This window comes from Saccoglossus kowalevskii, chromosome 14, assembly GCF_978046115.1.
Source record: "Saccoglossus kowalevskii chromosome 14, keSacKowa6.1, whole genome shotgun sequence".
In the NCBI taxonomy this organism is placed as follows: Eukaryota; Metazoa; Hemichordata; class Enteropneusta; family Harrimaniidae; genus Saccoglossus; species Saccoglossus kowalevskii.
Genome location: NC_140654.1, coordinates 9,598,340 through 9,622,791, shown reverse-complemented (window position 1 = coordinate 9,622,791; position 24,452 = coordinate 9,598,340). Strand labels below are relative to the sequence as shown.

At 39.3% G+C, this 24,452-nt stretch overlaps 1 long non-coding RNA gene across 1 annotated transcript; it reads right to left on the bottom strand.

The window, feature by feature from the left end:
* Positions 1 to 20,403: 20,403 nt before the first annotated feature.
* On the bottom strand, positions 20,404 to 21,221 carry LOC146734443 (uncharacterized). The gene is made up of 2 exons (XR_014931508.1): positions 21,034 to 21,221; positions 20,404 to 20,533 (listed from the first exon to the last, which is right to left on the bottom strand). It is a non-coding gene; the product is annotated as an uncharacterized LOC146734443 (long non-coding RNA).
* Between the last annotated feature and the right edge of the window lie 3,231 nt (positions 21,222 to 24,452).

Below are 24,452 nucleotides of genomic sequence, written 5' to 3'. Positions count from 1 at the left end.
GGGGATGTGTCTGCAGTTGGTCAACTGCATCGTTTAGAGACTTTGCCTTTAGATGCCCCCCCCAAGAGAAACATAGTAATCCCCAAATTCTGGTTCATGTCTCATTGTTCATATCATTGTAGTTACAGTGCTCGCTGTTTCTACCTGTAGAGCTACGTCTACCAACTAATCTCTGTTATTATAATAGCTACAGTCACGCTGTTTTTCCACCTTGTAGTTGCAGTCATGCTGTTTCTATATGTAGTTGCAGTCACGCTGCTACTACCTACATTTACTAATTCTAACAGTATCATTATTTGAACAATTTCGCTTTTTACATCCTGTTATTTCAGTTAAATATTTATTTCACTTTGTGTTTACTCTACTGTTTCATATCTGGGTGCTCACTGTTTTTTTCTTGTGTAGAGTAGCTTAGGTGGGATATGGTGAGCTACCTTTATGCAAATATAGTATTTTAAACTGTAACTTGAAGTGATCGTACTTCATAATCATGTTCGTAAATACATGTTTATTGTGTATGCATTAAACAGCGTTTACGACATGAATCTCGCCCGTTTATCACGTCACGTGACTTCTAGAGAGGCAGCCCAGAGCGTTTTGATCAAACGAACGAGGTATCAATATCTGAACACATGAGCATTCGTGGTGTAACCTAACATATGCAAATATGGATGTCTGCCGGGGACTACCTGCTGCGTGTGCGTGTGGCTAGATCAAACATTGGAGGTACCACATGAAACCAATTTCAAAAGAATGAGTACATCCCGCAGAGCTCAGAATGGTCCCTGCAAGACAAATTATTTGCTGCATAGAGCCTGCCAGACAGTCTCCAAATGTGGCCCCTATGCCTACTATCTTACTACTGATTGAGTAAATATGGAAACTACCACTATATCCCCAATGGGATCTCAAAATTTGGTCCACATCACACATTAGAGGTACCATGTAAAACCAACTATTGGCCTCTGCATACATGTAACAACCCCCCCCCCCCATTGGGTATCTCAAAATTGACTTGCGTTTAAACACGTAATGTACAGCTTTTTAATAATGATATTAACAATTTATTGCCTTACATATAAATACACACCTATTAACAAGATAAAATAAAATAATTTGAACTGTGAGAATAAATGAATAAATAAATGGCTTATCTAAAGAAAAGCTGGTCATCACACATCTGTTAGTACACACAAAACTTAAACTTTTGTCTATGAATATAATCCTTAAAGTTTGTTGGATGCTCAGATTTCTGTTTCACTTTCTGAGTTATCACTTCAAAGTAGTTCAGAACTTGAATCATCAGCATCATCATGCTCTGTCTCTACATCTTGTTGGCCACTCTGACGATCTTCCAGATTGTCATCCATTCGTTCAACTGCCTTGAAAGGATCATTTGGGATGGCAGGTCCTGAGAACCAGTCAGGGGCATAAATATCCCTTCTTGTCCGTCCACCCATATCAAGAGGGTCCAAACCATGTCTTGGATGTGGTGAGTCAGCATTTCCCCCACAGAATGCTAATGAAGTGGGCCCGTTGTAATTTGTTGTGCACAGTCTTTGCACAGGGAGAGCACAGTCAATCTTCTTCACATTGGTCATTGAGGCTTCCTGAAATAAGATGTAGGTATGGATTAAAATCAATTTACATATGAGGGATTTAATTATTGGTTAATAACTGCAGATGAGTTGTCGTTGACAAAGTTTTATTAAATACAAGAAAACTAATGGTATGCAATTAGTAATTTAATTTAGATGTTGAGGCTCAAAGGTCTAAAATATCGCTACTAGGCAGTTATAAAGTACTTTCCCGTGAACGAAATATGAATCAACCCAAAGCTACAAGCATGCATGGCAAGACACTGTGTGCACCACAGTGCAATTAGACATTTTAGTACACATTTTTATGTTCTGATTGGCTATTCGATCTTGATAGTTTATGAGTAACCATCATCACTCTTACTTGTTCATGTATAATGTCCCCATCTATCAAACTGGTGCTGGAAGAGGTTACATCTCCAAAACATGTTTTGATTAGCACATCTGCATAAGTGTATGTGGTTATGTTGATTGACCCCACCCAAAGATACCAGTTACCTGATTCTTGTTTCCAGTCATCTGAAGCAGTTTTGCGTAGCTTGCTCCATTGACATCCTTGACATCACCCTTCATTCCATACAAATAACAAATGAACTCTTCTGCTTTACGCTGGTCTGGTGCATCTTCAGAAGACAGCTTGCTGAAGAATTGGGTGAGCGTTCCTGTAGTGTTTTTCTGAAGAATTCTAGTGGCTTCACTTTACCCTTTCTGTAGAATGATGTGGTGAAGTCACAGCCTGTAAATGCGTGATGACCTGGCATTGCTGCAGCTAGTCCATTCTGCATTGACTCCAGGGCAGTGGCAATACTGCTGATATCAATATGTCGACGGTTATTTCCTGATCCACATTCCATAATAATATGATTGTATGATGTTTCCCTGTGACTTTCCAGGTGCATCCTAGCATTCCAATGAGAATAGCAATGGCATCAGTTTCGGAGGCTCTGACCACTACATTTCTAGTAGCATTCACTGCATGGAAGGCGAGGAGAGTGTCAGATTCCTCATGACTCCCTTGGAGATGGACTGGATGCCCAACTGTCATCTTGAAATCAAGCTCATTGAAAGCAAAACTGACACAGTTGCCACCATGTGAGACTATTAGAGTCTTCTTGGCTAGGATTGGTCCATACTGGTCTTTTTGCCATTCTTTGAGAAGAAACATAGCCAACTGTTCTTTGAAAATCACATTTTGTAATAACTTCTGACAGCTCTGTCTGGGTGCTTGCTCTGGACCAGTAATGACAAAATTGCGATCACCTGCTAGTTTCCTCTCCCTCTCCTTCAGGGACATGGGCCGATAAGTATCAAACAATACATGAATCTCATTTCCGTGACTGGAACCAAACATATGCTAGAATAGTCCTGGCAAGGTGTCCATATGATGTGATGTTTCCAATGGCAGATAAGAAGGAGTGGATCAATAGTCCACCATCCATCAATGTCACATCGATGGATGGTAGTGATGTTTCTATGAAACCGCCGTGTAGCTCCTCTAGTTACCTGAGCAACTTGCTCTTGTCTGTCTTAGGCCTGACCCATCCGAGTGTGTGATAGACAGTGAGTACTCTGTAATTGGAAAGGTCATGACGTGTCTGAGGTTGAAGTTCATCTTCTCTGAAATGATGACAAGTATGTGAATGAAGACATCTCTCAGACTTTCAGCTGGAGATTTTCCTCTGGTAATAGGACACCTCTTCTTCACGTTTTCCTGTGCAAAATTTGACACTTTTTGTCTTTTGATGGGCTGCAGGAATCTTTGCTAATCTGTTGCACATTGCTCTTAAAACTTCACATGAAGAGTATGGCCAGCAACCAGGCTTCCAATCAAATACTCTTGTGTTTCCTTAGATGCGCTTTGTCTGTAGCTATGTTCAGGAGGCAAGCTGATGTTGATGCTGGTGAAGAGAAAGGGTCACACGATTCTGTTATTGCATTGATCAAAACATCCCTATGGCGACTGTCCTTCTCAATTCTGCTGGTCCGTAACTGAGTTGCAGGCTGCCTCTAGTCCTGCCATACTTCGCAGCTCTGTCACAGACATGCCGGATGAGTTGATGTGATGCACCATCTTCTTATTGCATTGTGTGAATAATGGAACCCTACAATTCCTCTCATGGGTGATGCCGCATCTCTATTTATGGTCTGTTCTAGCATCAAGTCAATCGCTGATCTGGCAAAATGTTCTCCAGTTCATCTAATTTAGAAATCCCCTGTTTGTAGAATCATTCTACTCTGTGGTGCTACATTCATGAGCTGATTGAGAAAGGGCACACCCCCAACGAGCATAGTTGGGCCGATGTAAACCAAAGAAGATGTCAATTATAGCTTACAGTGTGGTGATGCAATCATCAACAGTGTTCATGCACGCATGAGGTCTCTGTGAACTCGATTAATCATGAAGACATACATGCTCCAGTATTGGGAAGTTGGGCCAAGTTTTCCATTCATCATGTTCTTGAAGAACAGGTCATACTGCTCCATATGGTCTTGGAAAAGTGGATGTGCATGGAGGAACTGTTCCTGGGCATTGACATCTTGGGGAACATTTGCAAGCAGATCCTTGACAGCATCCTGTCTTTCCTCTGTAAGAGTTGACTTTAAGCTGTCATAAATCTTGTGCTCTATGGCAAGAGCAAGGATATCAGTGACCCTTCAGCCAATATCCCAGATTCTGTCAGCAGGTGCACCACTCTCATTGATGAATGTACCAATGGCGCCATAGAAGGCTAACTCCAAGTGGAAGTTTCCAAGCATAATGAGGAGTTTGTCAAATAGAGGTGCATCCAGTGATTGGATAGAGTATGCTTTCAGAGCTACAGCCAAGTCATATGTGACAATGCCATAGTTTTGGCCAGTCTCCATAGCCACATTCATTGTCCTTCTCATGGTTTCATGGACAATCTTATTTCTGGTTGGTGATGCAGATATTGGATCCATACACCAAATTCTTTGTTGTGGCAATTTATCAGTGGTGTATTTTGAATAGAAGTCAGGAAATAGTGGTAAAGGCTTTGCAACTTCAGACTGGAGCAACCAGTAAAAATCAATGACACATAGAGTTGGTACTTTCTCTGGATCCTGATTTTCATTTAGTAGTGACAAATTAAATCTAGTTTTCTGAAGCTGTTTGTAGTAAGGTACAATTTCACGTTCTTTCCCATTGAACTGTCGTCTGCTTCTCCCATCGCGGAGGCCAGTAACAATCGGCTCATCATTAACCAACTTGTTTGTGCTTGTAGCATCTTGCATGTTTTGGTAGCAGATCCCAACTGTAGCATGCAGTGTGCCCTTTCCATCAATGGTATCCATATTAACGTCACAGTTATCCCATGCAAGTCCTGTACCTTGGTTAGGATTCAATTCCATACCATCGGGAGTATCTCGATCATTTTCTTCAACCGAATATGCAAATTCAGTCTCTAACGCCTTGACCTCATCATAACTCGGGGAGTTTCCAAGACGATTCAGGATACGTAAGATCAATTTGGAACCAGTCAAAGTCCCAAGTCCCAGTCCAAGTATGGTGTGTTTCCATGGTCGCACAGCACCTCTTGATGTGTTGTACACAGCATCTGATGTCATGGCTTTAACTTTTCTATCCACTGCATCTCTGTTATCATTGCCAAAAGGTTCACGGAAGCCACAAAGGAGAGTTTTGTAAAACAGCAACATTTCTTCAGGTAGTTCAGGTGAGCATGCCTTGAGTTCTGTCGGTGTTTTCCATTTGGGCATCGCCTGTATCACAGCTCGAAGATAAAGTGCTGCAGTTCGTATCACATGGAGGTGCTTTTCAACATGATTATGGAACTTGCCATAGCATCACTTTCAGACATACGGGAACTGTACACAGAATTACCCTTCCGATGGTCATAGATAGATATAGAGATTTTCTCTCCAAATTTGTCCTCTATCTTTTTTATCAAAGCCTGCACTGTATAACTTTCAATATTTTCTTTTGTTCCTCCCACACTCAGAAATTCGGTCCTGTAAAATTCGAGAATTGAGGTGGAAAGCATTGCTGTACCATTTTCAATTACCTCCATCTCGATGAGATCCGATATTGATCCAAAGGTCGTTGCATGTAGACATCTAATTGATGGGTCTACAGTCTTTGGTACAGCCTCGACTTCCTTGAAGAATTCATGACGGCAAGATTTGTGGTATTGGGCCTCTTTTGCTATAAGGTCAACTCCACTCATAACTAAAGCTTGTACTCGTTTATTTCTGCTTCTTGGAGCATCTGCAATTATAGCATCACCCATCTTTGGTAAGACAATCTGACGGTCTTCTGCTGTACAAGACAAAACATACAAGAGCCCCTCAATAAAGCGTTTGCATCTGATGGTAGCATTGAACTTCTGCATCGAGTCACTTTTTTTGGTGAAGGATGGTCGCTTTGTAATATAAGTTTAAATTCTGCTGTTGTCTTGAATGTACCCCATGTTTTGCCCACAAATACTTTCAGTGGGTCACTTCCTTTTGACTTGCAAATGATGCACACTAGATCATAGGTCTTTGCTGCCTGAAATAAAACAAAGCTATGCGTAACATAGATGCATCAGTTTTGGTTGCTGAATTTCAATTGGAATGATACAGTTAGGTCCCAGGTGGATAACTGATTAATCATGACGGATGCACCAACAATAGTTACTTTATGATCATCATGGTTGGTAAGGCTGGCAAGATCAATTCCATTGGTATTAGTTGTTCCTGGGGATAGCAACACATTCAGATGTCCTGCTAGGTGAATTTTAACTGAAGTGAATAAATCAAAACATACCTGTTTCGATGTTTCTGGCAAATGAATGTTGTCAGTGGTGTTCTCACTATTCATTGCCACATGTCTGTAGCCTGAAAAGGAATGACATAACTTTAGTGTGCCTCAAGTAAATTTTACACTTACAAAACAGTTTTAATATTGATTAAGTTTAAAAATAGGTTGGTGGATACCTGATTAAAGGCTTTTGAGTACTTATCATAGTCACATAGTCACGGCATCAATTGCACGCATATCACTCGGTCCTAGGTTTAGCAAGCTATGATAGTATTATATGTATATGGGATTGAACTGAATAAACATTTGAAAAAATATAAGTGCATACCTGATTAGCTTCAGAAATATGAATGTTGTCACTTGGGTTGTCACCATCCATTGTGGATGTGTATGTTATCTGAAAAATTATTTTTTTTTTGGTGAATTTTAACTGGTAACAATTGTGAATATTTTATCAGAAGCTCCATGTTTATTATACCCTGCATGTGGTCAAATTGCATGCATATTGATACCTTGGGAATAACAAGTTACATATATCTAGTATTTGTGTGGTTGAAGTGAATAAACCAAAATGTATTGCAAAATGATATGCAAAATGTATTGAATGTCAATAAGGATGTCAACATCCATTTTGGGTATATCTATTTTCTAAAATTTATTTAATATTTATTGGTTTACCCAGTATGTAACGGCTACATTAGGCAAGAGTTACATGCATGCCTACACCAGTGTTCGAGTGATTTCTTCTATTTATACTGTTTTGTGACATTATATAAAGACAAAATGTACACTACACTATGGGAGGTTTAGGTCCAATACATTTTTTGAATAACTCACTTCTGGATGCACCAAACATTGATAGCCTGTCGTTCACGCTTGCTCTCAGCTCAGCTGCTCTGGAAAATCACAGGAAGCCTGTGTTGAACCAGCATACTTACATTTCAGATCGCGTCTATTTAAACGCGCTGCTGTCTGATGACCTCAGTGCTCATTGATGACTTCAGTGCGCATGCTCATAGTAACTTTTCTGATTGACTGACGCGTTCAGTAACCACGGTTCACATAACGATGTCATTCACAATCATTTATGTGATTTTTATACCCTATTGGGTACTCTATGGGATGTGTCATAATATTAAAAAAATATTTTCAAGTGGTACTTTCAATAATTGCTCTTGGTCAAATCTAAGATAGTAGGCGTAGGGATCACATTTGGAGACTGTCTGGCAGGTCCTATGCAGCGGATAATTTGTCTTGCATTGAAATTCTGAGCTCTGTGGTATGTATGAAATTGGTTTCATGTGGTACCTATAATGTTTGATCTAGCCCAAATCTTGGAGGATCCTTTTTGGGCGTCTGTCGGGCCTAATGCAGCAGAAGATTTGTCTGGCAGGAGCCATTTTATACTCTGTGTGATGTACCTGTTAATTTCAAATTGGTTTGGGGTGGTACCTCCAATGTTTAATCGAGTGCATTTTTGCCCCCCCCCCAGAGGCCACATGCAGCAGGTGGCCCCGGCAGACATCCATATTTGCATATGTTAGGTTACACCACGAATGCTCATGTGTTGATATATTGGTACCTCGTTCGTTTGATCAAAATGCTCTGGGCTGCCGGCCTTTTCGTGTGACGTAGTCATTTCATAGCGCAGTGTTTTGATTTTCTCAGAGTTCAAGTTCCCTCCGCCATCCCAGTCATGGGAAATATAGAATCTTCGAGTCGTTTGAGTTGCAATTCTAATATAACAACGTGTTTTATTTTAGCAGAAACAAAGTAACAAAGTTCTCATGCCAAAACTGCCGCATACTATATTATCAGCGTATTCGTAACGAAGAATCACGTAACATGCAATAAATTTAAATAATTGAATGATCATTCGAACCAATCTCCAGCGCTATCGCTATGTCAACTTTTAAACAAACTAGTTACTATTATTCATAAATACTTATCATCATCAAAAGTTTGTTTCCTGTTCACGTTCTGGGCTACAAATTGTCATGCACCATTAGTCTAATCATGACTTCCAAAAGTTTGTTTTAAGTATGTTAGATAATCTTCACAGACAAAGAAACTTGTATCATTATCCGTAAATAAAAAGTCTAACCAATAAAATATGTCCCGAAATTTCCTTTAAGATGGAGTCTGCTATAACTCAGAATTCATTGTTTATTTATGTAGTAGGAAATTGTCCCGAATTTTGACCTTTGACCTTTACGTTTTCGCGTTGTAAGTTATTGGGTTGACCATAAAGAGACAATTTATAAGACACCAACACTGTCACTGATAGTTTGGAGATTAGCAGTAAGTTATTTGCAATTATTCAAATAATTGCTATGACATGCGACACCCTATATAAATGACCTCTAAAATAAAACTGACACCACAATTGTGAACCACATACTAACTTTCAGTTATGTTAAGTAATTTATTAGATGTAGTGTCAGTTGCACAAACACATAATTGCTAACAATGACACTGACAATGTAAACATTGCTAAAAGTAATGGAAAAGCTGGGACGCAATGTTCCAATTAGCTTATTCTGTTCCATTCTATCCGAACTGTATTACTATCACGGGACACTTAGTTTGTCATTGCCGTTATCGTGGGAAGTAAATAAAACTGTTATTGTACCTTGGCATTCCCAAGGGGGGGGGGGTGTTATTAACCGGAAGTAAAGTTTGAGTCAATAATAAATTATAATTGTTTATGTTGGCCTCAACCTAGAACAAAAAGTGGAAATAATCCAGCATAATTCACCGTGACGTCATACCATCTACATCAAAATAAATTGTGTATTTGTATGAATATTTATAAATTATATACTACATACGCATAGACATATCATTTTGGTTAGCAATATCTTCTTCCATTGGCGCTGCTTGTTCTTCATAATGCATCACCGATTCGAATTCACGTGATGATTCAGCTACTGATCGTGGTTTAATTACACCTTTCTGATAATGCTACACGTGTGACTGTATGTTTGAGGACTACTAGTATCTATAGATTTGTATGTGCCGGGTCGTAGAGAGAAATGCCGGTGTCCATCTATTGTTTTGATGGCGTTCCTAATTGTCACCGACCCTTAATTTCACTGTGACCCTGGCGCTATCGTGACCTCTACATTTGAAACAGTGGGTGGCATTTCTAGGAACTTGGAGAAACTTTAAACAACTAAATACACCTTTAGAAAGAACTGGTCATGTGAAAACGCTCCTAATAAAATACTACTTGGAATACTGAGTACTGAGAAAAAGCAGTGACATTATTTAGACTGGAACACTACCATTGAAGAAAATATAGCCATTGGCTTCAGTTCTCCTCCGTATATGAAAAGAAATTGTCATCTAACTGTAAGCCCGTCGCTTATTGGCTGCTGAGCTGGAATGACAATTTTTGGTTTCAAATACCCCAGGAAAGTGTTCTAGGTTCTTCGCGTAATTAGGTGTTTGTATGCAAGGGATTTTTCCACACAGAAACGCCGAATTCGGCCGAATTTTGTTCTCGGCTGGCTTAATATAACCCCAACGGATCGTATTTTTGTGAAAGATTGGTATTTTTGTCCAGGTTTGCAGGAATCTGAAAAACGCGTTTCATAACTTGTCTCTTATTTAGTATTATGCTGCATTCAAGATGGCGGCCCCCATATAGTAAATATCGTATTTATTTTATTATCACGTGTGCGCCAGCTGACTGTGTTGTAGACAGGTTCAAACCACACATCATGATGTACTTGACAGTCAAGCTAGCCTGGTTCGAACCACACATCATGGTGTATTGGACAGTCAATGTAAACTGGTTCAAACCAAACACCATGGTCTATTGGAAAGCCAATGTAGACTGGTTCAAGCCACACATCATGGTCTATTGGACAATCAATGTGGACTGGGTCAAGCCACACATCATGTTGTATTGGACAGTCAATGTAGACTGATACAAACCATACATCATAGTGTACTAGACAGTCAATGTAGACTGATACAAACCATACATCATGGTGTACTTGACAGTCAATGTAGACTGATACAAACCACACATCATGGTGTACTAGACAGTCAATGTAAACTGATACAAACCACACATCATGGTGTACTTGACAGTCAATGTAGACTGATACAAACCACACATCATGGTGTACTTGACAGTCAATCTTGACTGGCTCAAACCATACATCATACTGTATTGGACAGTCAATATAGACTGGTTCAAGCCACACATCATGGTGTATTGGACAGTCAATGTAGACTGATACAAACCACACATCATGGTGTACTAGACAGTCAATGTAGACTGGCTCAAACCACACATCATGTTGTATTGGACAGTCAATGTAGACTGATACAAACCACACATCATGTTGTATTGGACAGTCAATGTAGACTGGCTCAAACCACACATCATGGTGTATTGGACAGTCAATGTAGACTGATACAAACCACACATCATGGTGTACTTGACAGTCAAGCTAGACTGGCTCAAACCACACATCATGTTGTATTGGACAGTCAATGTAGACTGATACAAACCATACATCATACTGTATTGGACAGTCAATATAGACTGATACAAACCATACATCATGGTGTACTAGACAGTCAATGTAGACTGGTTCAAACCACACACTGTGGTGTGTTGGAAAGTCAATGTAGACTGATACAAACCATACATCATGGTGTATTGGAAAGTCAAGCTAGACTGGTGCAAGCCACACATCATGGTGTATTGGACAGTCAAGCTAGACTAGTTCAAACCACACATCATGGTGTATTGGACAGTCAATGTAGACTAGTTCAAACCGCACACCATGATGTACTTGACAGTCAAGCTAGACTGGTTCAAACCACACTCCATGGTCTATTGGACAGTCAATGCAGACTGATACAAACCACACATCATGGTGTATTGGACAGTCAATGTACACTGATACAAACCATACATCATGGTGTACTAGACAGTCAATGTAGACTGGTTCAAGCCACACACCCTGGTGTACTTGACTGTCAAGCTAGTCTGGTTCAAACCGCACACCATGGTGTATTGGACAGTTAATGTAGACTGATACAAACCACACATCATGGTGTATTGGACAGTCAATGTAGACTGATACAAACCATACATCATGGTGTACTAGACAGTCAATGTAGACTGGTTCAAGCCACACACCCTGGTGTACATGACTGTCAAGCTAGTCTGGTTCAAACCGCACACCATGGTGTATTGGACAGTCAAGCTAGACTGGTTCAAACCACACATCATGGTGTATTGGACAGTCAATGTAAACTGATACAAACCATACATCATGGTGTATTGGACAGTCAAGCTAGACTGGTTCAAACCACACACCATGGTGTATTGGGCAGTCAATGTAGACTGATACAAACCACACATCATGTTGTATTGGACAGTCAATGTAGACTGGCTCAAACCACACATCATGGTGTATTGGACAGTCAATGTAGACTGATACAAACCACACATCATGGTGTACTTGACAGTCAAGCTAGACTGGCTCAAACCACACATCATGTTGTATTGGACAGTCAATGTAGACTGATACAAACCATACATCATACTGTATTGGACAGTCAATATAGACTGATACAAACCATACATCATGGTGTACTAGACAGTCAATGTAGACTGGTTCAAACCACACACTGTGGTGTGTTGGAAAGTCAATGTAGACTGATACAAACCATACATCATGGTGTATTGGAAAGTCAAGCTAGACTGGTGCAAGCCACACATCATGGTGTATTGGACAGTCAAGCTAGACTAGTTCAAACCACACATCATGGTGTATTGGACAGTCAATGTAGACTAGTTCAAACCGCACACCATGATGTACTTGACAGTCAAGCTAGACTGGTTCAAACCACACTCCATGGTCTATTGGACAGTCAATGCAGACTGATACAAACCACACATCATGGTGTATTGGACAGTCAATGTACACTGATACAAACCATACATCATGGTGTACTAGACAGTCAATGTAGACTGGTTCAAGCCACACACCCTGGTGTACTTGACTGTCAAGCTAGTCTGGTTCAAACCGCACACCATGGTGTATTGGACAGTTAATGTAGACTGATACAAACCACACATCATGGTGTATTGGACAGTCAATGTAGACTGATACAAACCATACATCATGGTGTACTAGACAGTCAATGTAGACTGGTTCAAGCCACACACCCTGGTGTACTTGACTGTCAAGCTAGTCTGGTTCAAACCGCACACCATGGTGTATTGGACAGTCAAGCTAGACTGGTTCAAACCACACATCATGGTGTATTGGACAGTCAATGTAAACTGATACAAACCATACATCATGGTGTATTGGACAGTCAAGCTAGACTGGTTCAAACCACACACCATGGTGTATTGGGCAGTCAATGTAAACTGATACAAACCACACACCATGGTGTATTGGACAGTCAATGTAAACTGATACAAACCATACATCATGATGTACTAGACAGTCAAGCTAGACGGGTTCAAACCACACATCATGGTGTATTGGACAGTCTATGTAGACTGGTTCAAACCACACATCGTAGTGTATTGGAGAGTCAATGTAGATTGATACAAACCACACACCATGGTATATTGGACAGTCAATGTAGACTGGTTCAAACCACACACCATGGTGTACTTGATAGTCAAGTTAGACTGGTTCAAACCACACAACATTGTGTATTGGACAGTCAATGTAGACTGATACAAACCACACATCATGGTGTATTGGACAGTGAATGTAGACTGGTTCAAACAACACATCATGGTGTACTTGAAAGTCAAGCTAGACTGGTTCAAACCACACACCATGGTGTATTGGACTGTCAAGCTAGACTGGTTCAAACCACACATCATGGTGTATTGGACAGTCAAGCTAGACTGGTTCAAACCACACACCATGGTGTATTGGGCAGTCAATGTAAACTGATACAAATCACACACCATGGTGTATTGGACAGTCAATGTAAACTGATACAAACCATACATCATGATGTACTAGACAGTCAAGCTAGACTGGTTCAAACCACACATCATGGTGTATTGGACAGTCAATATAGACTGGTTCAAACCACACACCACGGTGTATTGGACAGTCATTGTAGACTGGTTCAAACCACACATCGTAGTGTATTGGAGAGTCAATGTAGACTGATACAAACCACACACCATGGTGTATTGGACAGTCAATGTAGACTGGTTCAAACCAAACACCATGGTGTACTTGATAGTCAAGTTAGACTGGTTCAAACCACACAACATTGTGTATTGGACAGTCAATGTAGACTGATACAAACCACACATCATGGTGTATTGGACAGTAAATGTAAACTGGTTCAAACCACACATCATGGTGTACTTGACAGTCAAGCTAGACTGGTTCAAACCACACACCATGGTGTATTGGACAGTCAATGTAGACTGATACAAACCACACATCATGATGTATTGGACAATCAATGTAGACTGGTTCAAACCACACATCATGGTGTACTTGACAATCAATCTTGACTGGTTCAAACCACACATCATGGTGTGATTGATAGTCAAGCTAGACTGGTTCAAACCACACACCATGGTGTATTGGACAGTCAATGTAGACTGATACAAACCACACATCATGTTGTATTGGACAGTCAATGTAAACTGGTTCAAACCACACATCATGATGTATTGGACAGTCAATGTAGACTGGTTCAAACCACACATCATGATGTATTGGACAGTCAATGTAAACTGGTTCAAACCACACATCATGATGTATTGGACAGTCAATGTAGACTGGTTCAAACCACACATCATGGTGTACTTGACAGTCAATCTTGACTGGTTCAAACCACACATCATGGTATGATTGATAGTCAAGCTAGACTGGTTCAAACCACACACCATGGTGTATTGGACAATCAATGTAAACTGATACAAACCACACACCATGGTGTATTGGACAATCAATGTAGACTGGTTCAAACCACACATCATGGTGTACTTGACAATCAATGTAGACTGGTTCAAACCACACACCATGGTGTATTGGACAATCAATGTAGACTGGTTCAAACCACACATCATGGTGTACTTGACAGTCAATCTTGACTGGTTCAAACCACACATCATGGTGTACTTGACAATCAATGTAGACTGGTTCAAACCACACACCATGGTGTATTGGACAATCAATGTAGACTGGTTCAAACCACACATCATGGTGTACTTGACTGTCAAGCTAGAATGGTTCAAACCACATATCATGGTGTACTTGACTGTCAAGCTAGACTGGTTCAAACCACACACCATGGTGTATTGGACAATCAATGTAGACTGGTTCAAACCACACACCATGGTGTATTGGACAATCAATGTAGACTGGTTCAAACCACACATCATGGTGTACTTGACAGTCACTCTTGACTGGTTCAAACCACACATCATGGTGTACTTGACAGTCAATCTTGACTGGTTCAAACCACACACCATGGTGTATTGGACAATCAATGTAGACTGGTTCAAACCACACACCATGGTGTATTGGACAATCAATGTAGACTGGTTCAAACCACACATCATGGTGTACTTGACAGTTACTCTTGACTGGTTCAAACCACACATCATGGTGTACTTGACAGTCAATCTTGACTGGTTCAAACCACACATCATGGTGTATTGGACAGTCAATATAGACTGGTTCAAACCACACATCATGGTCTATTGGAAAGCTAATGTAGACTGGTTCAAACCACACACCATGGTCTATTGGACAATCACTGTAGACTGGCTCAAACCACACATCATGGTGTATTGGACAATCAATGTAGACTGATACAAACCACACACCATGGTGTATTGAACAGTCAATGTAGACTAGTTCAAACTACACACCATGGTGTACTTGATAGTCAAGCTAGACTGGTTCAAACCACACACCATGGTGTATTGGACAATCAATGTAGACTGATACAAACCACACACCATGGTGTATTGGACAGTCAATGTAGATTAGTTCAAACCACACACCATGGTGTACTTGACAGTCAAGCTAGACCCGTTCAAACCACACACCATGGTGTACTTGATAGCCAAGCTAGACTGATACAAACCACACACCATGGTGTATTGGACAGTCAATGTAGACTGGTTCAAACCACACACCATGGTGTATTGGACAGTCAAGCTAGACCCGTTCAAACCACACACCATGGTGTATTGGACAGTCAATGTAGACTGGTTCAAACCACACACCATGGTGTATTGGACGGTCAAGCTAGACCCGTTCAAACCACACACCATGGTGTACTTGATAGCCAAGCTAGACTGATACAAACCACACACCATGGTGTATTGGACAGTCAAGCTAGACCCGTTCAAACCACACACCATGGTGTATTGGACAGTCAATGTAGACTGGTTCAAACCACACACCATGGTGTATTGGACAGTCAAGCTAGACCCGTTCAAACCACACACCATGGTGTACTTGATAGCCAAGCTAGACTGATACAAACCACACATCATGGTGTATTGGAAAGTCAGGCTAGACTAGTTAAACCACATATCATGGTGTATTGGACAGTCAGGCTAGACTAGTTCAAACCACATATCATGGTGTCAGCCATGGTAGACTGGTTCACACCAAGCATCATGGTGAATTTGACAGTCAAAATAGACAACTTAAAACCACACAAGGTTTTAAACACATATCTTGGTGTATTTGATGGTCGAAGTAGCATGATCACAAAGGGTTGATTAATATGACCCAGTGGTTGGGGGTAGTAATGTAAAGCGCCTAATGATCTACTATCTACTTGTGTAGTACATTTCCCCAGAGGGTCACTCTATATGCCTTACTACCCCCATGTGCATTCCAAATTTAGCGTGAAAGGGGGGTGTTTTTCCCCTTCTAAAGCGGGCCCACGCGGGAGGCAAATAGGCCCTCTTTAAAATGCTAATGCCTGCAATAGACCCCAGAAATAAACTCACAGGGTTGTTGTGTCCGCTGTATGCCCCCTCTTGCAACTTCCACTCCCATACATCGCCCTAGGCCTCGAATTGGCGGACCCATAGCCCCAACCAGGCCCAAAACGCCCGCCCGAACTTTCCCACCGGGACCGCCACTTCCAACACGAGCATACGGAAAGTCAGTCATCCCGGAGTCATCCACACTTCCGAAAATCCTTTCGCGCCTCGGCCTCACTTGCACAGATCGATAAGATGGCTCCCGAGAGGTATCAATCGCGGCTCTTGCCAAATTTATCCGGGTTGTGACGATTTCGTTTTAAAAGCAGGCAGTATTAAATGTGCCTACTGTGGACGTGTGCCAAGGAAGCATAAAGAACACTGCGGGTAATTCGGATGAAGAATTGCAAGGCACTCAACGATCAAAACGAAGGCGGACATTGGTAGTCAAATTGATAGCGCCAATTTTCAAAATTAACCATGTTATATATTCGCATCACATCTGATCATGAGATAGGATTGGTTTTGCTTCTATGAAATTATTTGTTCTTGTATAGGTATAGTATGGTAACTGCTTGTTTCTCAAAAGCAACAATTTAGCTGTGGTGGTTAGTTCTACTAATATGCGACTTACCTTTATTGTGTCTATGATTTAAGACATATTGTAGGCCTAATCCTCAGACTGTAACAGCCATAAAATAGCAAGCTGAAATCCCAGGATGATATTCATTCTTTAAAGCCCGTTATGGATCATGAAGTACGGAGCAATTCCGTCATAAAGGGTGAAATTTTGATTCTGCACCCAATCTTTATCTTCGTTGTAATCAAATAACCCCCGCAAATGTCGTCAATAAGGGCCAGGGTTATAAATGTAATGGCCTTCCCACATGTAAGGGGTTAATTTGAAATCTTGGTACAAGCGTAGGTGCCCCTAAAGTTTCTGAGTGAGGGGTCGGGTCTTTAAGCTCCTGCTTTCTTAAGTTTAGTTTTCTGCGTTTTCTGCCAAAGTCACTCTGAGGTGAACATAAAATTGCGTACTGGTATCTGATGGAATAAGAATCTTGGCAAAGTTGTGTGAATTGTGTATTAAACTATCAAATAAATATTCATATTCGCAATCATGTCAATAGTTCTCATCTTTCTTCATCAAACAATGAATGACACCAACAGGAGTTGCATACACAGCAACCATAAGTAGCTTGTTTGAGTTGATCATGTAACCGATTGAAATAATTAGAACTTAATGATTTCATACGATTAAGAGTAGGTTCTAACTGAGTATGTATTGTAAGTCAATAGACCCAGGGTACGATAGCTAGTACATGTGAGTGTATGTATACCAGCTGGTGTTTATTGATACTTGAGAACCCACTATCAGTTGTGAGAGTGACAGTTAATTAGTGTTATGGTTAGTGTGTGTGAACTTCAGTTAAAACTACAGGGAAAGTAAGAATTAGGTCAAAGCCAATTATGTGTTAACGAGTATAATTAGCAGAGATTTAATGTTTGAAGATTAGCCGTAGTATATCATAGATAATTTGTGATTTTTATTAGGAGTTTTTGAGCGTTGCTTAATTGCTTCAAGAATAACTGTGTTTACTGTTTAAGTTTCCTATACGGGGTACTATAGCTTTCTTGGTAGCTATGGGGTAACCATGGAGACCAAATTGAAGATGAAGATGAAATCACTTATTACAAGCAAGTTAAGGGCTACTTAGTAGTAATTAGGGCAGAAATTAATTAGAATAGCTTAATACGGAATTGAGGTGATTAATATTAATTAGTCGCGAAATTAATAAGTTAACTAATTAGACATATGATAATAGTGTATTGACGTAGGTTTCTTTATTTTTTAGTTTTATTGTTATTGATAATCACGCACAATTATCCAGATTTTCAAAGTTATAAGCACATTCCAGGCAATTTTCCCACTTTTTCAGAAACAATGGGCTGAGCTGTGTTTCACTCCATATAGGGATCGGGGAATTTTAGAATCATTAATACCTGTCGAAAAGTACACAGTCATTATCAGATGATGGACTCATTGACCTATGGGGTGCGTCCAAGGGTGGAGTTACCCCCAGTAAAGATATTAGCTTAACTTGCAAGTTTGAATTAGTCAGCAGATAGTTCCCAGAGTGTCGACAGTGTTTTGGGACAGCTCTGTGGGGAGCAGTTGCATTCCTGCTTAAACCAGGAGTCAGCTGGGATGTGGTTCTCATATTCAGAGAGCTTATGAGAAGAGGAACTCAGAGAACTGTGTTTTCGGGAAATCGGTCCGGAATCAACGTTTCCAGCTGTATTTCAAGATTTCCTATGCAACGGGAGTGCGTGAATCTCACCCTGAACTTTTGGTGACTCTGTGGTGACATCAGTTCTCATCCATCAAAAGAACCGCTGACTGGCGACATCTGATGGCAGCTGTAACTGAGCTAATATAGGGTACACAGTACAGTAATGAATTATGACGATTGATTATGACTATTGTTCAGAATTTCTACGAATGAACTTTTAATAACATTGTTGTTGAACAGTGCCCTCAACGCTGTGCCCGAATAATCTGCGGACACACCCAGGCCACGCCCATTGTTGTTGAACAGTGCCCTCAACGCTGTGCCTGAATAATCTGCGGACACACCCAGACCACGCCCATTGTTGTTGAGCAGCGCCCTCAACGCTGTGCCCGAATAATTTGCGGACACACCCAGGCCACGCCCGTTGTTGAACAGCGCCCTCTATGCCGTACCTGGGCAATCACCGGGCACACCCAGGCCACGCCCGATTTCGTCGTGCAGCGCCCCAACGGTGGATTTTGTCAAGCCTCAGGAACTGCACACAGAAGCTGACTGTGAGTGAACTGTGACCTGATGTGAACATCACTACTGAACTGTTGACGTATCCATGTGTTTGTTACTTCAAGTGTTTGTTACTTATGTACACTTGTGTTTTTTGATTGGTTGATGGTTATTGTTCATTTATTGTTGATAACTTTGGCTTTGTTAGGGACAAATTAGCTGATTTTATTATTCATTGAGGGACCGATTAGCACATTTAAACTCAAACTCTAATTAGCTAAGGTTAGGTTTTCTTTCTTTCCTTGATATATTTTCAGGATATCCTATCTCACATATTTATATGCATATGCTAATTACTGTACCTTTGTTTATTTCACTGAAGTAGATTACATTAAAGATTGTGGAGTTAAAGTGCCTGTGTGTGCCGCCTGGGTTTGTTGCCCCTGATTCCGGTCTTGGTGACTATATCAATGAACCACATGTATCTTTCCTGTGCCGAGCCCCAAAATTTATCTTTGCCGTACACATTTGTCCCACTGAATCAATGATCTGTGAGGCTTTGTGAACGGTGTGTTACAATCAAACTCCACTTGAGTGCAAAAAACGGCAGAGAATGCGTCCACAATTATAGGGGGCATGGTTTGCCAATGTGCTGCCAGCCCCAGGGGCCTATTATTTTTAGCAGGAATGCACATGGTGTAAGGTTTTAATATAGACTGACCCTCCCCGGGTATATTTCCCTGATTTTATTTTTGTTATGGTGATTAGGGACTGGACAGAAATTACACGGGGATGCCGGGATTCCTCTACTGTGTGCATACAAATACCTGGCCCTGCAATTTTTCATGCACAATAAAAACCCTTACTATACCGTGACCCCAATCTGATTAAAATCTGATGTAGTGTATGGGCTTTAATTATTGTGGCTATAAACTTATTTTAATTTTATTTTTTATTACTTTTGTTATTAATGCCCTTTCATTTTATTATTTTACTTTGATTTTGATTTTGTGATTTTTTTTTAATTCTGCCCTACCTACATCTGATCCGACGCCTATGTAAGTCCCGTTCAAATCTCGCATAAGTAACAGCCAATCACAGCCCCCCTTTTATACAGGCTGTCGGTTGCTTACTTTTCAGTGTAGCGATACTCTACGGGCAATCTTTCTGTACATTATGTTTTGCTCACTTGAATAAACCATTAATAGAAAATTGCTAGTATATTTTTATTTGCAAAAGAAATTCCACAGCATTTTACAATTTTTGTCATTACATTGAATATTTTTTTCACTTCCAACAAATGTGTACACTTCCAGATACATCTTCGCCAACCAAGGTTCGTTCATTCAGTCATCGCTTCAATTTTACATCAAACACTGAGCATAATTATCTAGAATGGAAGCAAAAAAATAAGTAAATCGTAATGATTAGAACACTGTAAACATCTATAGTAAACAATGCAAACTGATTTTAAATTGTATAACGGTCACCGGCCCACGGCATCGACGCACTGGCAGAAAATTGTAGCAAAAAAATATTTCCTGATCAATTGCGATGTGTTCCAATAAAAAATATTTTATTCCAGTTCAAATCAGCTCAATCACTTTAATAAAAAGTTATTGTATAATGTACAAAATGATGATACAATTTGATGAATATTTACAGCTACGGTTTCAATACCGTAGACGATGTTGGCCCGATCTTCAACAAAACATCACCCGTCTCCAGGGCAGGCGACAGGTAAAAGACACTGGTGTTCGGTCGAAACGGCAGAAACAAAATCGTCACTCCCAGAATAACTATGCAAAATAACGATCTAAAGTCGAACCATTCGAGCCACAATATTAACATAAAAATGACTTTCGTTGCATTTGACAATGATAAACTTACCGAAAAGCCGTGTTATTCTCGGTCGGTATAATCCGCCATTTTATTTGAGTGTGTCCGCCCGGTGACGTCATCATGTGCGCTATAGAAGGAGGTATGTGATTCGTTGACTAAAATCGTCGATAGTGGGTCTCGTTGAAATCTCGTTACATAGGCATCGGCTCAGATGTAGGTAGGGCGGAATTAAAAAAATCACAAAATCAAAATCAAAGTAAAATAATAAAATAAAATAAAATAAAATAAAATAAAATAAAATAAAATAAAATAAAATAAAATAAAATAAAATAAAATAAAATAAAATAAAATAAAATAAAATAAAATTAGTAACAAAAGTAATAAAAAATAAAATTAAAATAAGTTTATAGCCAAAATAATTAAAGCCCGTACACTACATCAGATTTTAATCAGATTGACCGTGACCCTTACTATACGCATAGACATTGTTTTGTTTTTTAAGAGGAAAGTTTTTACGCGGATTTATCTCTATTTATCTTGATATAAATATGCCTAACAGATTACAATTACAATAGAGAACAAAAAAGTCTGCCACTCCCATGCAAATAAACATCAAGTGCAATTCCCGTGATTGAAATATTTAAACATGCTATAATTAAAAATATTCTCACCATTGGTAAATTTATACAATGTTTTTATTGCATTTTTGTATATTATAATTATCATATTTAATGCACGATGTACGATTGATGTACAATTGATGTACAATTGGCGTGCGATTGATGTACGATTGGCGTACGATTAATGTACGATTGGCGTACGATTGATGTACGATTGGCGTACGATTGATGTACGATTGATGTACGATTGGCGTACGATTGGCGTACGATTGGTGTACATTTGATGTACGATTGGCGTACGATTGATGTACGATTGGCGTACAATTGATGTACGATTGATGTACGATTGGCGTACGATTCATGTACGATTGATATACGATTGGCGTACGATTGATGTACGATTGGTGTACAATTGATGTACGATTTGTGTACGATTGATGTACAATTAATGTACTATTGGCGTACGATTGATGTACGATTGGCGTACGATTGATGTACAATTAATGTACGATTGATGTACGATTGGCGTACAATTGATGTACGATTGGCGTACGGTTGATGTACAATTATGTACGATTCACGTACGATTGGCGTACGATTGATGTACGATTGGCGTACGATTGGCGTACTATTGATGTACGATTGGCGTACGATTCATGTACGATTGATGTACGATTGGCGTACGATTGATGTACGATTGGCTTACGATTCATGTACGATTGATGTACGATTGGCGTACGATTAATGTACGATTGGCGTACGATTCATGTACGATTGATGTACGATTGGCGTACGATTGATGTACGATTGGTTTACGATTCACGTACGATTGGCTTACGATTGATGTACGATTGGCGTACGATTGATGTACATTTGATGTACGATTGATGTACGATTGGCGTACGATTGGCGTACGGTTGATGTACAATTATGTACGATTCACGTACGATTGGCGTACGATTGATGTACGATTGGCGTACGATTGATGTACGATTCACGTACGATTGAAATACCTATAATTTACACAAATATAGCATTTTTGTGTAGGAAGATAGAGTCATCCAATTCTATTTTGGGAAAAATCATGGTTATAAATAGCAATAGAAACGAATAAATGTGTTTAAAAGAACATGAATCGTATGTAAAAACATTTCACCACTCAGTGCTAAAAAAATTATTTGAAACAATTACGTTGACGATGATTTTATTTATATCATTGCCCTTTGACCTTCTTCCGTGCATTCGTAGGCGCGCCAATGAACTTCCATGCGCAGTATGAATCTATTTATAACCTTGATTTTCATGGGAAATACTAAATTGATTCCTATTTTCCGTACACAAATCTTGTTAAATTGGCTAAAATTTCTGTATATCAACATTCGCGTGAATTATAGGTTTGTGAATCGTACGCGAATCGAACCGCACGCTGTCTTCACATTCGTACTCAAAAGGAATGTTGTAATGTTTTCTCGTACTTTTAACGTGCGTTGTTAAGTATTTTTTTCTGATAGCAATCATTTTTGAATTTTTCGTATTTAGTGCTATCTCAATATGATTCAAACTAATCTGTATTTTGCTGATTATTGTTCATTTTACAGATTTACGGGTTCGTGAGTATGATTATCTGTGTTTGATTCATAATAACTAGTTGATGTTGATTGTTTGCACTGAAATGTCAATGTATAGAAAACATGTTTTCATTTTTAAGTTCCATTCAACTTTCGCACATCTGTGAGGAGCCCTTTTACCGATATACTAGTATATGCCATTAAATGTTGTGGATGGTTAATAAGATAAAAAATGAACTGCCAAACGTGAATTTCATCTAGCTTTGATTGTTGCTGGAAGCCAGTTACATTTGTGTAACACTACAATAAAGACTTTCCGTTTTTAACATTGTTATTTTTATTTTTTCTGGGGGAAAATAAAGATAATTTAGAAATTTCTATGAAGAATAATTCAAAACGAAATGCACCCATTAATAATTTTCATAATTATCGATTACACAAGAATATTACAGAAAAAGGAAAATTTGATATATTCTCTATATTTTTGCTTTTTATCTGTCTTGAATTATAACTGAAAGAAGCTGAAAGAAATTACAAACCATGTAGTGTGTTCAACAACTAATGTATGAACAATAACTTTAATAAATATGATTTTACTTGGTAAAAATACTGTATTTTTCTGCATAAAAATGAAAGCAGTCTTTATCACAGTGTTATGTATAATATGTATGTTTGTCTAATGGATTGGATCCTACAATATTGGAAAAAATGAAATCTTCTTACAATAAATCTTATTTGTTAGTAACATGAAAAGAAATAATTATTCATTTACATATGTTTTTGTTTTAGCTTGCGCTGGGATTGATGTTTCACATATTTACAAAGTTGGAATGCAACTGTAAGCTGTATTTTGTGTTAATTGTTTACGTTTTGGGGGGGGGTCTCAATGTTCTGCATATTTTCACAATATTCGAACATATATTTTCGCAACAGGTGGTATGACCAGGTAAGAGGATTTAAGATTATAGTAATCTCGATATCAAGTAATAATACCGGGGGTGATATTTATATATAATATTTAGCTGTACAGAATAATGACAGTTCGTTGATGTGTTTTCCGTACGGTTTTTTAAGATTACCGTCTCCTTTAACATGGCGGTGTTATCAAGAAATAAAAGTGAATGAAAAATACTAGCGACATTTGGTTTGTGGTGTGTCCAAGAGTACCTACATTTTGTATGTACCAAATTACATTTTTAAATCAGTTAAATGGTTCTCGAGACATCAGGGAAGAAGGCTATTAGCCAACTATCTGCAAATTAGAAAACTCCAGATTTGT